Raw genomic sequence first — 15,198 nt, 5'->3', positions numbered from 1 at the left:
AGAAATGCAAGTGCAGAACAGGCAAAAAAAAAAAAATCTGATAATGCTACCATCCTCTTCAACTCCATTACTGTTGAGATACTTATAGCTGTCTGCTAATAAATTGCCACACAGGTGCTAGTGAAGAAAAAACATTTAAAATTATTGGGCAGTTATGTTAAATAATTTTAACACATCTAAAATGAGCATAAGAAACCCAGTGGTGTCCATCTTTTAGGGAAAACATCTGTAAAGAAAATCTCATGTTTTCGTTCCCTTTTAAGGTTGTTTCTAGCAGCTGTTTGAAGGTTACCTTCAAATTTACCTTCAAATTAGTAAAAAAAGCTTAATTTTTTTTCTTTTTAAACTGGGATAAGTGTCATGAAATGGACTGGAAACTGATATTTACAAACTTGTACATTTGAGAACGCATCTTCATAGCCAGAATACGTAAATATGTATACACATACACTGACATTAAACACAGAAATGTTGTGTGGTAACCTTTAGCCTTGACACAGACTCATCTGTGCAAGAAAGATGCTGTTTAAGGTCTCAACATCAAAAATGCATTTCGAAAAAATGTTTAAATCACAAGCATCAGTCTCTTCATAGTATTTCACTTATCCAAATGTTAAGACAGAGTGCATAAACCAGATTTTCTGATTATTTAGTGCACAAACCAGCCTATAAGACCCACAATGAAAGGAGACCATCTTAACTTTGGAAACCAACAGATCCAAACTTAAGCGACCCCCTTCCCCTGCGTACCTTATGAGCTGGTGGGTGCGCAGCAGCCAGTGGAACGGAGCAGCCACGCTGCAGAAGCAGCTCTTCACTGGTTTCAGTTCTAGCCTTGACCACCAGAGAATGAGGTTCAGAACCTCTGCTCGCTCCAGATCTCCTTTCATTTAAAATCGGTGGGTACTGGGCATTTAAACACATCTTGAAGAAGCACCCATCCTCGTGTCTGAGACCTAACCTGTAAATGATGGTGCTGAGACCGGGCCCACCAAAGGCTGTGGGACACTGAGGCACTGGTGCAGCTGGAAAAACCAAACCTGACCTCCCATGACAGGCCTCCATTTGTCCTGGAATTCAGGTGCAACAGCCTTGCCAGTTAGACAAACAGCAGATAGGTCTAAAATGTAACCATGTTCAAAAAGCGCAACCCACTGTTCCCAAGCCACCAAAGGGTTCATACATCAAGTTACTTTTTACCTGAATGAATATAATGTTCTCGTCAACCACAGAACATTTAGGTGCCCACTGATTACGGTTTGTCTCATGAGAGAATTGTTTGGGAACAACTATCATGAAACAAGCATTCCTGAAGAACTTGATCTCCAGATATCCTTAGAATCATAGAATAATTGAAGAGGAGAGGGACCTCTGAAGGTCATCTCATTCAAACACCTCCTCAGAGAAGAGATAACTTCAAAGCCAGATCAAGTTGCTCAGGAATATTTTGCAAATCTCCAAGCATGGAGGTTCCACAAGTCCTGGGGACAAACTATTCTTGTGCTTCACCCGCCTTGCTGCATATTTTCCCTACTATGTATTCAAACAGAATTTCCCTTGCTACTGCTTGTGAGCATTGCCTCTTGTCCTTCTGCTATTCAACTCTGACAACAGGCTGGTCCTGTTTTCTCTGTTACCTTCCTTTACTTGTTCCTCAGACGTGAGACTCCCTTGCTTCAGTTCACTTTCAAGCAGACTCAAAAAATAAGGCAGTCTTACTAGAAAAATAACCACACATGAAGCTAACCAAAATAGTAATTGCCTTTTATATCAATAGACAACATAAGCTGATTCCAAGCCTTCAGACACAAAAAGTATATTAAAGGTAAGTGCAACAAAATTCACTATAGTGGAGCAGTAGCAATGTGTAACTAAAAAGAAAGCCACCCTTGTGCCACAGTAACCCTACTGCCTGTGAGTATGTTGAAAACAGAAGAACCTTAGCTACCATCAGGATCATGAAAAAGAATAGTTTTAATAGTCATATAACAGATCAATAAAACAAATTTCAAGTAAGAATGCTGAAACGTGGTATTGCTGTCCTTTTCCTTCGAAAGTGGTGCAGAAAGAATCACTTTCCTCTAGCATCTTCTGGGTTACCATTTCTTCCCCAAAACATACACTACATTAAACACTGTGGGCAATGTAGAAAGTTTTTCACTTTCTCCTGAGTGTTACATCATCTTATGGCAGAGGAATGGATACTAAATCAAAGATTATCCCAATTTACATAGCCTTCCTTCAATAGTGAGTTTTTTGTTCTGACACTCCTGCAGAGAGTCTGAATAATCAGTAATACCTTGCCTCCAGACCCTTCAGCAGATAAAATCCCTTCTTTTGCATCCCATGATAATCTTATCACACTCCTTTTCCACTGTGTGAAAACCTCTAAATGGCTCATTTCTACCCACTCTTACAACACACTGTGCTGCTGCTAAGTATTTTGCAAAGACCCATGATTCAGTGCAAGTGTTAGTTAGAAAAACCTGCAATTTTAGAGTGTCCATATAATTTACTCATTGGCTTAATTTCAGCCAGCTGAAATGGATACTTAATCACCTCACTGAGGAAACTAAGTTAACAGTGTATTTAAAAAACAGCACATTAATCCAGATCTGTAGGCTGTCATAATATGAATCGCAGTGGTGATAGATTTTACAACATATGACAGAAAATACGGCTATTCAAAAAGGAAAGCCTATGAAATGTAATAATTAAAATTTAGTATTTAATAGCTAGGATCTTGCTGCTCTCGGAGATGGCAAACCGATGGAACTCCAGGGCCACAGCCAAGCGAATTCCATGAAGCCTGTGGGACAGCTAAAACAGTTCTTGAAAAATCCAATCTAAAAGCATTAACAAATTCACATAGTCCTCTGTTTCCTCATTTTAATTTAAAATATCTGAAAAGATATTTTATTAGACTACTACCTCGTAGTCTGCATACTTTACAGAAAGTTTCACATGAAGAATGCACAGTGCATACTAAATAAAAAAGGGGTTACTTTTCAAACATGAACCCCAAAAGACTTAAATGCTTTCCTTCCCCAAAATTGTTGTTTGCCAAACTGACTTAATCATCATCAGCAAGTACACATGAAAATCCCCTGTATTGTACACAATGCTACTATCATGGCTAAGAAGTTAGAGGGAAGACAAAAACTTCTGTGCTAATAATAATCTGAATTGTAACATCAACTTTTACTGGTTCCAGAAATAAGCCTGAAAGATATATAGAAGCATAAGAACATTATTTTTCTAAACAACTTTACTACTAAAAAGGATAGTAACCTCAGAAAACTCACACAACAGACAGTTGTACTGAAATATCTTGCTTGCTTCAATAAAAAGTCTCATCCTTACTTGTGACTTGGTGAACTAGACACACACAAAATACTTAAGTTTGAAAGAAAGTATTTTAAGCTACCCCATACATGTGTCCACAGCTTATTAAAAAAAAAATAAAAAATAATGCCAATAGTTTAGAAATAAGTAAAACTAAATCTCCTGGTATACTTGCCAAGTGCTCTGGAGTCAGGAACCTTGTTGCTACCTCTCCAGCACTTTCTTCCAAAGTGTCAGGAACAAAAACAACCCAATCTGTGTACAGTAACTCAGAACACAGTGACTCACATGCCAGATCCTTAAGAAGCCATGAAAATATATTAAAAAAAGAGATTGCTCATTCAGAGATGCCCTCCAGACAAGTCCCTATATTTTATTCAAATTCCTGCTACACAGATCTATATTCCCTGATTCCTAAGCCACAGTCCATTTTAATTTGCATACAAAATACAGAATAATTGAGGTGACAACCCAACCAAATGCAGCTACTTACATATTTTATACAATTGATTATGTAAGAAAGTACTTCCATGTACGATCCGACTTGCATGGCCTGGACTCTATCATTTGGACATTTTTGCCCTAATTATTACTGGTCTATAATTACTGCAGAAAAATCTCTTCTAGGTGATCTTGAGCAATGCATTCTGTTTTTATACCTCTGGTTCACATGCTAATGAAGATATACTGTTCTCTTCTGATATGATTGCTAATGACTTCATTGATGAAGAAAAGACTGTCGTTTTGCTGCTTTCTTAAGTGTCGGCTGTTACTCAGATTAGACAATTTAACATCAGATAGGAGTAAATTAGGTAGTCTCAGTAAAGGCCTTATGGCTTTGAAACATATTCCCTCTCCTGGGGTTCTAGGGAAATGATCTACATCGCACAACACAGTATGCCTCTTTTTTCTAGGAATATGAAAATGGCACTGACTAGAGGGTGGAGAACAGCTGATGAAGATGGAACAACGTGCTTGGCGTGGCTGCGGTGTACACCGTTCTGTCCTGCTGGAGGGAGTGGGGAGGAAGGATAAGACCTTCAGCCAGGGTCTGCTAAAAAGAAATGGTTAATTCATTTTCATGACTGAATTGTGCACACTTTACTTAAATCATACTTTTAAGATGTTTGAAAAGTTTGTTTGAAATGTGCTCACCAGGGCAAGAGAAAAACACCACTGCTACTGGACAACTGTTGCAGAACAAAGTTGTTTTCCAAAATAATCAATATCTGCCCTAGACAGCTCCGAATCTTATGAAATTGTCACCCTCCCTGTTACGGTGAGGGAGCACAGACAACTGAGATTGTTCTGTGCCAGTGCTCTCTCCTAAATACTTTAAAACCTGTATTTTTAAGATATATTGCCAAAACAGAACACTGTCGATTGATTATATGCAATTTTTTCAAATACATTTTGGAAGGTAATCAGGAAGACTGTGTTTTTCATTGTATATGCATTTAAGATTTTACACAGAAACTTTAAAAATTTTTTTTTTATCATTTTCCTAATTTTCTGTAATCCCATAAACAATGGGAACACAAGACCTGTGTCTTCCTGAATTTAAAAAAATAAAGATTGAACTAATTCTTATAGCAGTTATGGAAAGAATTCTCCTGACCCCAGTGACTGCTTAATTGACTGTGGAGTGCTTTGTTAAATAAAAATGCACTTGAGCATATGACTGGATAGTTTGCTGATTCGGGTGCTTAGCAGTTGCTTTTGTTTAGTTCCTTATTTTCACAAATGACACAAACCATTTTCTTTTGCTCTTGCCCCTCATAGTTCCTTTTCTGTTGCTACTTTTGAAATTTAGACTTTCTAGCTCTTGTGTTGATTTTGCCTTCTCTTCCACTGGTTTACAGTTCGTTTTCCTCCTCTTACGCAAGATTTCTGCATTCTGACTCTCATACTCCATACAGACATTTCCCTTCCATCCCGTTAAAACCTGTCCCATGTGCTCAAACGTGCTGATACGATTATTTACTGGGGTTTTTTTCTATGACAGATCAGTTTTGCACTTTCCCAGTTTAGAATTACTTCCCTCAAATGAATCTTTCATTCAGAAATTTGCAATATTTGTAAGTTACACTTTAGGCAGAACAGTGCATAAAATAAGGCATATATAGCACAGATTTGTTGTTTCAAACTGTAATTACTTTGAGTTAATTTTGCCAAAGCTGAAATTGTAATAGGGTTTCACTGGAGAGAGGGGAAGCTTTCTCCAAGGTACAATAATTTAAAAAACCCCCGTGCTTTAAAACGCATGTTGGGATAATTTCTACAGAAAACCTAGTTACCAGAATGAGAGGGAGAAACTTAGATTAAATCAGAGAGTGCCTTTTCAGACTTCAAAGAAATCTGGTGTGCTTACTTACGCATTTTAAATGAGAAACAAGACTAATTTCACCTACATGTACTGACACCAGTTTGTCACATTCAACTACCATTTCTGCCTCCATGGACAGAAGAGCTCTTATAAGAGTATATATATTTTCCCGAGGTTTCTAAATTATAAACCTGTATGTGTGGATGTCTTTCTACATATAGACAAAGTTTGTGCAAGTGCCCACATGGACATTTTCTCTGTGACTGCACTTGTGTAAACTTCAGAAATATATTTTTCTCCTCATCATAAATAGATTTTGATTTATGCCCTACCCAAAGGAAAAGCACTATATGGATTACATAAATTAGTTTAATGTAAAAAATAAAATCTGCATAGGTTCTCTTTAAAATTTTTAGGGTCTCTTTAAATTTTTTAAATAATTGGCTTTTATATTATGCGTAATTTTTATCTTAGACTAGGCATCTATGAAAATAGTCTGATTCTGATCTTCTTGTATTTGGAAATACAATCTGATTGCGCATAAAATGTTGCTTTCTAAAGACCTTAAAGGGAAAGCACAACTAAGGTCCCTGACCAGCTCTGGTTTTGTCATTTCCATACGTTTGGGCACCTCCCATAGCCTTCTTAACATCCTCTTAATGTGGTAAGGATACGAACTCAGTATGCTGTGTTTACATTTTTATTCTACCTCAAAATCAGAGAGGAATTAAGTGCTTTTAAACCACCTTCTTGCTGAAATGTTCAGATTCAGGAAGATGTCAGAGTATTTGGAGCATTACCAAAATAACACTCACAGTTTGCACAGCAGTATAAAAGAAGTTCATCGTCTCTCAGCCATCCTCATTGTTTGAAGTGAAAAGATCATGCCAAAAGTCTCCATTGGCTCCATCACGGAGTCAAAAGTCTACAGAAGCACTTGCATTCCAGCAATCCTTTATTCTAAACAGAAAACCTACAGAAAAAAATCTGCACCTGTTTAGGGAACTTTAATTTACGTATTCTTAAGCCTTACAAGTGGCTACTATAGGAGTAGTAGATTTAGTAGAATTATTTCAAAATAAGTAACTTTGGACCACTTGAAGAAGCTTACTAAGCAGATCCTGAAATTCAAGCACATTGAGAATCCCACTGAAATTACTGACTAATTATATCCTTACATTTACAAATATGTTTCCTGAATCAGCTTTGTCTTTGTAACATCATGATCATTTCAAAAGGGTGAGAAATAACAAACAACTGTAACTTCAGGGGAGAGAGAAATGATGTGAATAATCAAATTCTTAGCATAAAAGAAAGTAAAAATAATCTTGCTTCCACATGAAATCATCCATAGGAATAAAAACAAAGGCAGAGTATAAATATAGAATTTCTAAAGATAAGCTAATTCATACTTTCTTAATGTTTTCCATGAGGTACAAGAGCCTTTTTAAGTTTAAAGTTGTTCCAGAAAAAAAAACCAAAAACCTCCAAACCTTTCAAACCTGATCTTTTTTCTCCATTTTTAGGAATGTATCTGTTTCTATATTACAACACATGGAAGAAGCTAGTCAAAAAGCAGTTATATATCAGTTGTTTATGGTTTACCCAATAAAACCCTGAATAATGTTCAAGCAATGTCATCTGCTTGATCTATCTGTTGCTGGAGTTTAAACAGCCAAAACCACCACCATTACAGAGTTACAAGGAATAATTATGTGTATGAATAGATTACTACATCAGAATTCATTTTCTCTCCATCTGGTGTACATTTTATTTTGACCACAAATGAGGTACTATCCTAGGAAACTAATTAACAATTATTGTAAACAATACCAAAGAGAGCAATCTGATTGATCTACCGAGTGCATTCCTTGCTTGCTCTATGGCACAGCAACAGCAACCAGTCCGTGACCACGCTGGGTAGGAGCACAGCACTGTCCCCATAGGTAGCAGTGTACATTTCAGCTTATGTTCAGAAGAAAATGAAAATAGGAGACACTGTACGTACTTTCTGAAGAAAAGCTGTAACACCAATATTACAAAATCACTTTCCACAAATACTGTTGAATTCTTACTCTGTCAAACATCCTGTAAAGTGTTAGTTTTTTTCAAACGGTTTAGAAGGCACAAAGGCTTTCAAGGCCACAATTTAAACTCAAATCTTGTCTTCAAGACTGATATTTAAATGTAAAGATCCTTAGGACAGGGACCACTGTTATCTGCTGTGTCATATGCAACACTGAGTGAGAAGTGGACAATAATGTTGCTGCAGAAAAGACAAGTTTTCTGAGACCAAAAAAGCAACTTAGATTATTTTTAATTTAGGAAGAAGGAATTAATTTATTATTTGTATCACAGTAGAGTACTGACTGGGATGGGACTTCATGGGAAACATCCACACTGATAAATAACTGAGGGCCAGAAAATGAACTTATGCATCGGACCCTTCAGCACCCACGCTGCTTCATTTTTCGCTCGCTCCCCGGATCTTTTGGGCTGTTCCAGGTAATTGAGCAAAGTTTGCAGGAGAGTTCACTTCAAAAAACACAGCCAAAAGGCAGTATGGATAAGGTTACATCAGTTCTGTCTTTTTCTGCATACCTAGTCCTTCAATGCTATATCCCAGAAGTTTTTCCCTCTCCACAAACCTCTAAAAGTCCTCATGCTGCACTCCAAAACATGCCTACATACCTTCACCTCTATCCTCTAAAAACATCGCCCTGGTGAGCTGGACAAAACCCGCTCGATTCGTTTCAGAAACTTTGCAATGAGAGGAGCGCACAAAGAGTAATGTCTGTTTCTGGGAGCCACAGGCACGCCGCGCGGGGGCCGGCAGAGAGCCAAAGGCAACTGCTGCGCCACGCAGCATCGACGGGATGCTGGGACGGGCAGCGCAGCCACCAGCCAGCCTGCCGCACCTGGCTTCACGGCCAGGGGCTGACTACCCACATAACTAGAGGCAGTTTTGATGCCGAACAGCCTCAGGCTAAAGAGACAGGACAGACAAACAGTCAGAGCAGCAAAAGAGAAAGACCACCCCGGCTCCTGGCAGTGGGCTGCAGCAGCCTTCTGCCCTGCTTTCTCTGTCAAGGTCCAGCTGCGTGATGCATCCAGCAGATTAGCAACCCCTCACTTCAAAATTCAAGATACGGTTAATATTACTCTCTATTCAACATTCAGTTTAACGTCTTTAAAAACCTGACTCCATTTCTACCCATAGCCAACATACCAAGAGATTTCAATTGCCTGAGCAGGGGTTTACACTAGGTGATTTCAGGAGATCCCTTCCAACCGGGACGATTCTGCAGTTCTCCAGCTCCATGAAATGGATGACTTGCTGGTAATAATGAGGTAAGTACTACACAGATGCCGTAAACAGACCCTCAGGTTTCTCACTCTTTTTTTATAATGTTAACTCTGTCTACAGAAATGGGAGCAGAAGCAACATCCAGCTGGGAAGTTGTTTAAGCTGTTGTGAAATCCAGCTGTTACTGTTGGCTGGGAGCAGTTCCAATTTCAAACGGCTCCTAAGAGATTCGGTTTTCCAAAGTGTTGACTGTCTTCAACCTTCACTTCCGTCACCTACATTGGGACCCAAAATGCATTCATATTTGATGTCTTAAAAATGCTTTATAAACCTATAAATTATAAAACAGAATAAGGCCTTTGATTAGGCAGCTGTATAAGGAACCAACCAAATATTTAGTCTTTCAAAGAAAAGTACTGTAAGTCCTCTTATCTAGGAACATTCAGAACCAGGAAAACAACAGAGCTTTAAAATCCAAATACCTTGGCCACTTTAAAATTCATTTACTGCCATAGAAATGTATGCTCATGCTGAACAGTACATGTTCAGCATTTCATGTTTCTCAGTATTGCACATCCAAATGCTTCCTAGAGATTTACAATTCCACTTCAATTTCTCATCCCACATCCACGTGTATCCCAATTCTCTTTCCTGTTGTATGATTCATCATATTACAGACAAACCATTTAACCTCTATGACCTTATCTAGCAAATCGGTGGCCTGTATGCCAAGAACAAAGATGCACCTGTGTGCACTCATAGCATAGAAAAAGCAACCATTAATTCACAACACCTCAGAAAAATTAGGCTTGCGTAAGAGCACATCCTTTACAACTCAGTCATAAACAAAAACTAAGTGTAACCACAAATAGGTTGTCAAATCAGGCCTTTGTTTTGAAAAGATTTGTCTTTTCCTATATTCACTGGTGTACGGAACGTAAGTGCTAGTGTACTTAAATGACTGTGTAGCTGTTTGAAATCTTGGACTAAGATATTGCTCCAAGTTGTTACAGAATGTCAAACAATGACAAAAAAAACTTTAAAAACTTATGGATTTTCTTTTCCTCCCAATTTCAGGTTTGAATTACTGCTTCTATTTTTTTAATGAAATTGCTTATCTGATTTCCATTATGGAACGCTTAAAAAAATTTAGTGAACTGACAAGCCTATCTTGCATATTGATGCTACAAAAACTGTCCCGAAGGCCAAATCAAAAAGAAAGATACTGTTGGCTGATGAAATATAATTATCTCATTTTATGCTAAAGTGCTTGAAAACATCCTTATAAGTATAAATGCTGTACATTTGATCTAAATAATAATTATCTTCAAATGGAAAGGGTAGATGAATACACAATTTGATTTTTTTGTTATTACAAAGATTTCCAGTGCCTGTCACCACCACACTGACTTCCCTCAGATGAGAAAAGATAGCAAGAAAAATACCTAAACAAAAATGTCCTCTCCCGAGCAGTACAGACAGAAACATATTTTTTAAAAACCCAACAAACAGTGAAGTTCTCTTGTTTGTTGCTTTGCTTCCATAAGTTATCAGAAGAATTTCAGGGCTGGAGGTATTTCTTAACCTATAATCCTAGCACATTCCAATGCAGCTCTCCAAATGAAATAAAATACTGTGTATTTACTGTTATGAAATATCTGAAATATGTTTTGTTTGAACTCATCCACAGCAGAACCAATCAGCTAAAAGAAAGGAATTTCATGTTGTCCTTTAGCACTTAAATAAATTACAATAACATATATTAAGCAGTAAAAAATCTACTTGCCACTTTGTCTAGCTTCATTACCAAGCTTAGCTGCTTTTCATGGTCTTCATTCTATCTAACCTGGTGAGGTAATATTAGCTTGCATGGCATAAATCTTTGGCAAGATTAACAATACATGTTAAGATGATGTATGTTTTATTGCTGCTCAGCTAAATATGTCAGCTAAAGTAATTATGGCTATGAAGTTGCATTTATTTTTCCATAAAGGGATCCTTTAAATCACACACATTTGGAATGAGGCATATCCACTTCAGTCTCTTTCAAGAGCAGTTTTTAACTGCATTACATCATTTAATATGGGGTTGAAAGTTCATTATCCAACACACAGATCGTTTACTCCCAAAACTCTGTAACTTTAATAGGATCTAGGGAAAAGGTAGGATTATCAGCGCTACGGAAAGTAAATATATATGAAAGTGTGTCTTGAGGACTGGATGGCTGAGGGAGATGGCAATGGAATTCAGGACCTTCCATTTCCAAGTCACTCTTTTCATTATGTACTCTATGAGTAATAATTGAGATTGTTACTACAAAGTATATGACATTAGCTCCCTGGCCTGAGTCCAGATACTCATGGACGAAGTCCAGATTTTGAAAAAAATCATCATATGGTTGGGACTCTTACTGGCAGTCGCAGCAGAGGCGGTAAGAACTGCACATGCAGAGAAATCTTTACCTACTCTGAGATGGAGAAGTCCTTTCAAAAGAGGTGAAAGTCGTATTAAATGAGTGATTTCTGTGTAATAACTGGTGTAGTTTATGTCCAACTAACAAAGTATTAGATGCCACATAAAGTCTGCCAGAAAGACTCCATACTTGTTGGGACTGGTGCTCCGTGATGTAGACAGACTCTGGGTGAATTACAAAAGTTCAAGGCATCTGCCGAGCGAGATAGCTAATGCTGTGTGACAAAGTCCATTACTGCTGTCCAGTCCAGTCCTATATAGCCTTCACTTAATGAGGCTCAAGAAGTAGAAAATGCTTTAATGAGATGTGCAGCGGCTGCTAAATTGGAGGGAGGTGCAATCATAAAAAGATCATTGGAAATACAAACAAAAAATAACAAACTGAAATTCAAGTGGAAAACGAAGGGTGTGTTGCTCACCGTCTGCCTAAAGGTGGTAAGAAGACGTCTTTGCATGGGATCCATTCATAACTGCCGTAGTATACAGGTGAGAGCTCCGGGAGTCTCAAGCAAGGACTGAGGTCAAATGGGTGAAGTTCTTCAGTAATAACTTCAACAGTCCCCAGACCCAGCAGAAACGGACTACAGTCCATCACTGCAATGCTTCAGCTCTTTTCCAAAAAGATGATTTATCTGAAAAGCCCCAAGTCTGATAGCTCATGTGAGAAGTGCACAGCTAAGGGTAAAAATGGAATGGAAGACTTGTCTAAAGGAATAAGCAAAGGTGAGTTAATCCTACTGAATACCACACCCCAGCATCGTCAATAGGCTGAATAACCAGAAATACCTTTAAAGCTGCTCTAGTCTGTCAGCTGGCTCTATCAATCAAAGACAAAGTGAGGAGAAAACCTCAAACAAATGTCTCCCTCACTGTGACCTAGGAGGCTGAACCTGAAGGAGCTGTACATCTCAGCTCAAACTGAGGAAATCCTCAGCTAAAGAATTTCGGAGAGGTGTGGTCCCTTTGACCAGCATGGTCAAAAGCCTGCAGCCTGACGCAAACGCACAGAACAAGCGTTTCTCTTCTGTCTATGTCTACAGAGTTCTCAGTAGCCTTTCCTCACCTTTTTCCACATACAGAAGGACGGTGCTCACAAAGTGAAAGACAGAATAATCCAACCTATATGAAGTTAGTGCCGCTCTGAGCTGGATGTCAGTTTGCAGGACCACCAGAGACCCCTTCAAACCTAAAATATTCTACAAAGATCGTGCTTCATATTTACTCATCTGGTTTGCACTCTGCATTTTAGAAAAGGGTGATCAAATTTTGACATTTTGCAAACCAACTGTTGCGACGTACTTGCTCAGTTTTTTAATGATGTGTGTTATTGAGGTCACCGATAACCTTCTCAAGAATTTCTTGCCCAGCTTCAAGACCCATATTCCAACCCCACATTCCACCACATTGCATTTTGATTTACACTATTTTAAAACCAGGTTATTATACTTGAGAGATAAAAAGGATATTTAATACATATCTCTAATCTTGGTGTACAGTCCTTCAAATACTTGGTTAAAACATCCTTGAAGCTATTAATTGAATGAGCAGGATATTATGTGCTTTGTGTGCCAGTAATATGTTCAGCACTGACCCCAGAAATTTGCTTAAGTATTGTTCTACTTTAGCAAATAAACTGGGAAAAAAAGTACCAAATATGTGGAATATATATTTTTTTAATATGTCTCTATATTATTATATTTCCATGGGTAGATGAGAAACATGCAGGATCAGAGTTTTATAATTTAAAATTTAATTTGAGTTATTTGGTATAGTTGTGGGTTATCCATTCCCTGGCTTCTATATTTCAAAAGCAAATGTTTGTGAGATGTACTATATGCAAAATTAGAAGTGAAGTTTCTTCTGTAATTTTTAAGGCTCTTCAATTAAGATTTACTGACAGTTTTATTCTTGACAATATATAATTAATTTGTACAGTGCTTTAATAAATAATTTATCAAGTTTCATTTGAAAAATTGGAAGTAAGAAGTGTCTCACTGCTGAGACAGTCTACTGTTGAAACTGCTCTGTGATTTGCACTGAAACACAGATAACAAAATTAAAGTACATCTAAAATCAGTCAACTAGAAGACATTTTTATGTGTTAATCTCAGATAGTCTGTCTTTGGGTTTTAAAAGGCCTGAGTTTGACAATTCCTAGCTCTCCAGTTATCTGTCACTCAAGTGGCAAACTTAATCTAGTAGAGCAAGTGAGGATTAGCTGTCTGATTAAAATATGAGAATTATTTATTAGAAGCAGAAGGGGACTATATGCTCCTAAATTTTTGCAAAGGAAGACGAGCTTTAACTTAGCATACTGCATAGAGCATGTCTTTATTTCTTTATCCTTAAATAGCTTTTTAATTTGTAAAACAGTTGATGCAAACTGAAGCAGCAAAACTGCTCAGTTATTAACTGTTGCAAACTTTTCTGTTGAAATAAAGGCAGGACCTTAGGTTAAGGGAATTACACTGTAAGAAAAATGCACTGCTTTCGAAACAACCCATCAGTATCGTTTTGAAAGAGGAGGTTGGTCCTCTGAAGACTAGTAATGTGATAATTCAAATATTCCATGTGCTATAACTAAAGTTATTCAAACCCAACTATTTAAAAGAATTCTTCAATAATACAAAGAATTTTAAGAACTTTCAGATTATCTTTTGTATTGGTGTACTTCTGTGCTATTTTTTCTGATGATGTTGGCTCACCTGATTAGTAGGAAGGCATCCACGAATAGAGCAGTTAAGCGTAGACAACTGGATGGAGGTTCATTTTTTCATCATTCTAAAGGTGCATTTTACTTAATTTTTAATGTACTGTTGTCAGTTATGGATTTTTTTTTTAAACCTATTGGTGTAAATGAAATCAAATATCTTGTGTCAAAGAATAAGTTTCTACAGATGGGCAAATGGCTTTAGAGATCTTTGCAAAGTTTCTTTTAAAATTTAATTATAGAAACTTCAGGAATTACTTTTCTATGTAATATTATATCCTAATTCTGCCTTCCTATTTAAGCTAAGATAACTCTTAGTGCACAAAATATATTTTAGTTAGGCATCTTATGCATAAGCGGTTATGCATAAGAAATTCTGCTACAAAAATTAAGCTTACACATTTACCAGATATCCTGTTTGTTCTCGTCTCGGCCTGTTTACTTAGCTTCTATTACAATAGTAGTCAGCAGTTCTCATCTCTTTGTACGGTGCACAGCACAGGGTTGGATTTTTTCCCCTTACTAAAATGTGTATTTGATTAAAGTCCTTGAAATTATCTTTTATAAGTTCTTTGATCTGGAAAATGTTGCATACTAATGCAGTTGAAATTTATGAAGACTATTTCAAGACTCTTAAATCATGTAACTTTTGTTACCGGTTTTGGAAAGCCCACCCTTTGAAGGTAATACCTTAGTTTGTGCACCTGACAAACTTTGATGTTACATGCATCACTGTGATACATACCATACATTGTGTGAAGCAAGTGAGAATACAAGAAAGCTTCTACTGAGACCTGGTTTCACCTGTTGTACAAATAGGCTATCTTGTGCGTTCTTTTTAAAATACATAAATAAGTCTTGCAAGGGAAAAGACACTGAGTTTCATACACAGGATTTAATAGATACTTCATAATCAAATGTATTTACTAAGCAATAGTTTTCAAATTTAGCCTGCTTTGTCTTATTTTTAGATTAAGGCTCTGGAGTTGGCCAGGGAACTCGAACTGTGCAAAAAACTCACTGTTAGTAAAATTAGTA

This window comes from Buteo buteo, chromosome 3, assembly GCF_964188355.1.
Source record: "Buteo buteo chromosome 3, bButBut1.hap1.1, whole genome shotgun sequence".
Lineage (NCBI taxonomy): Eukaryota > Metazoa > Chordata > Aves > Accipitriformes > Accipitridae > Buteo > Buteo buteo.
The sequence above is the reverse complement of the archived record's forward strand: the minus strand, read 5'-3'. Positions refer to the sequence as shown.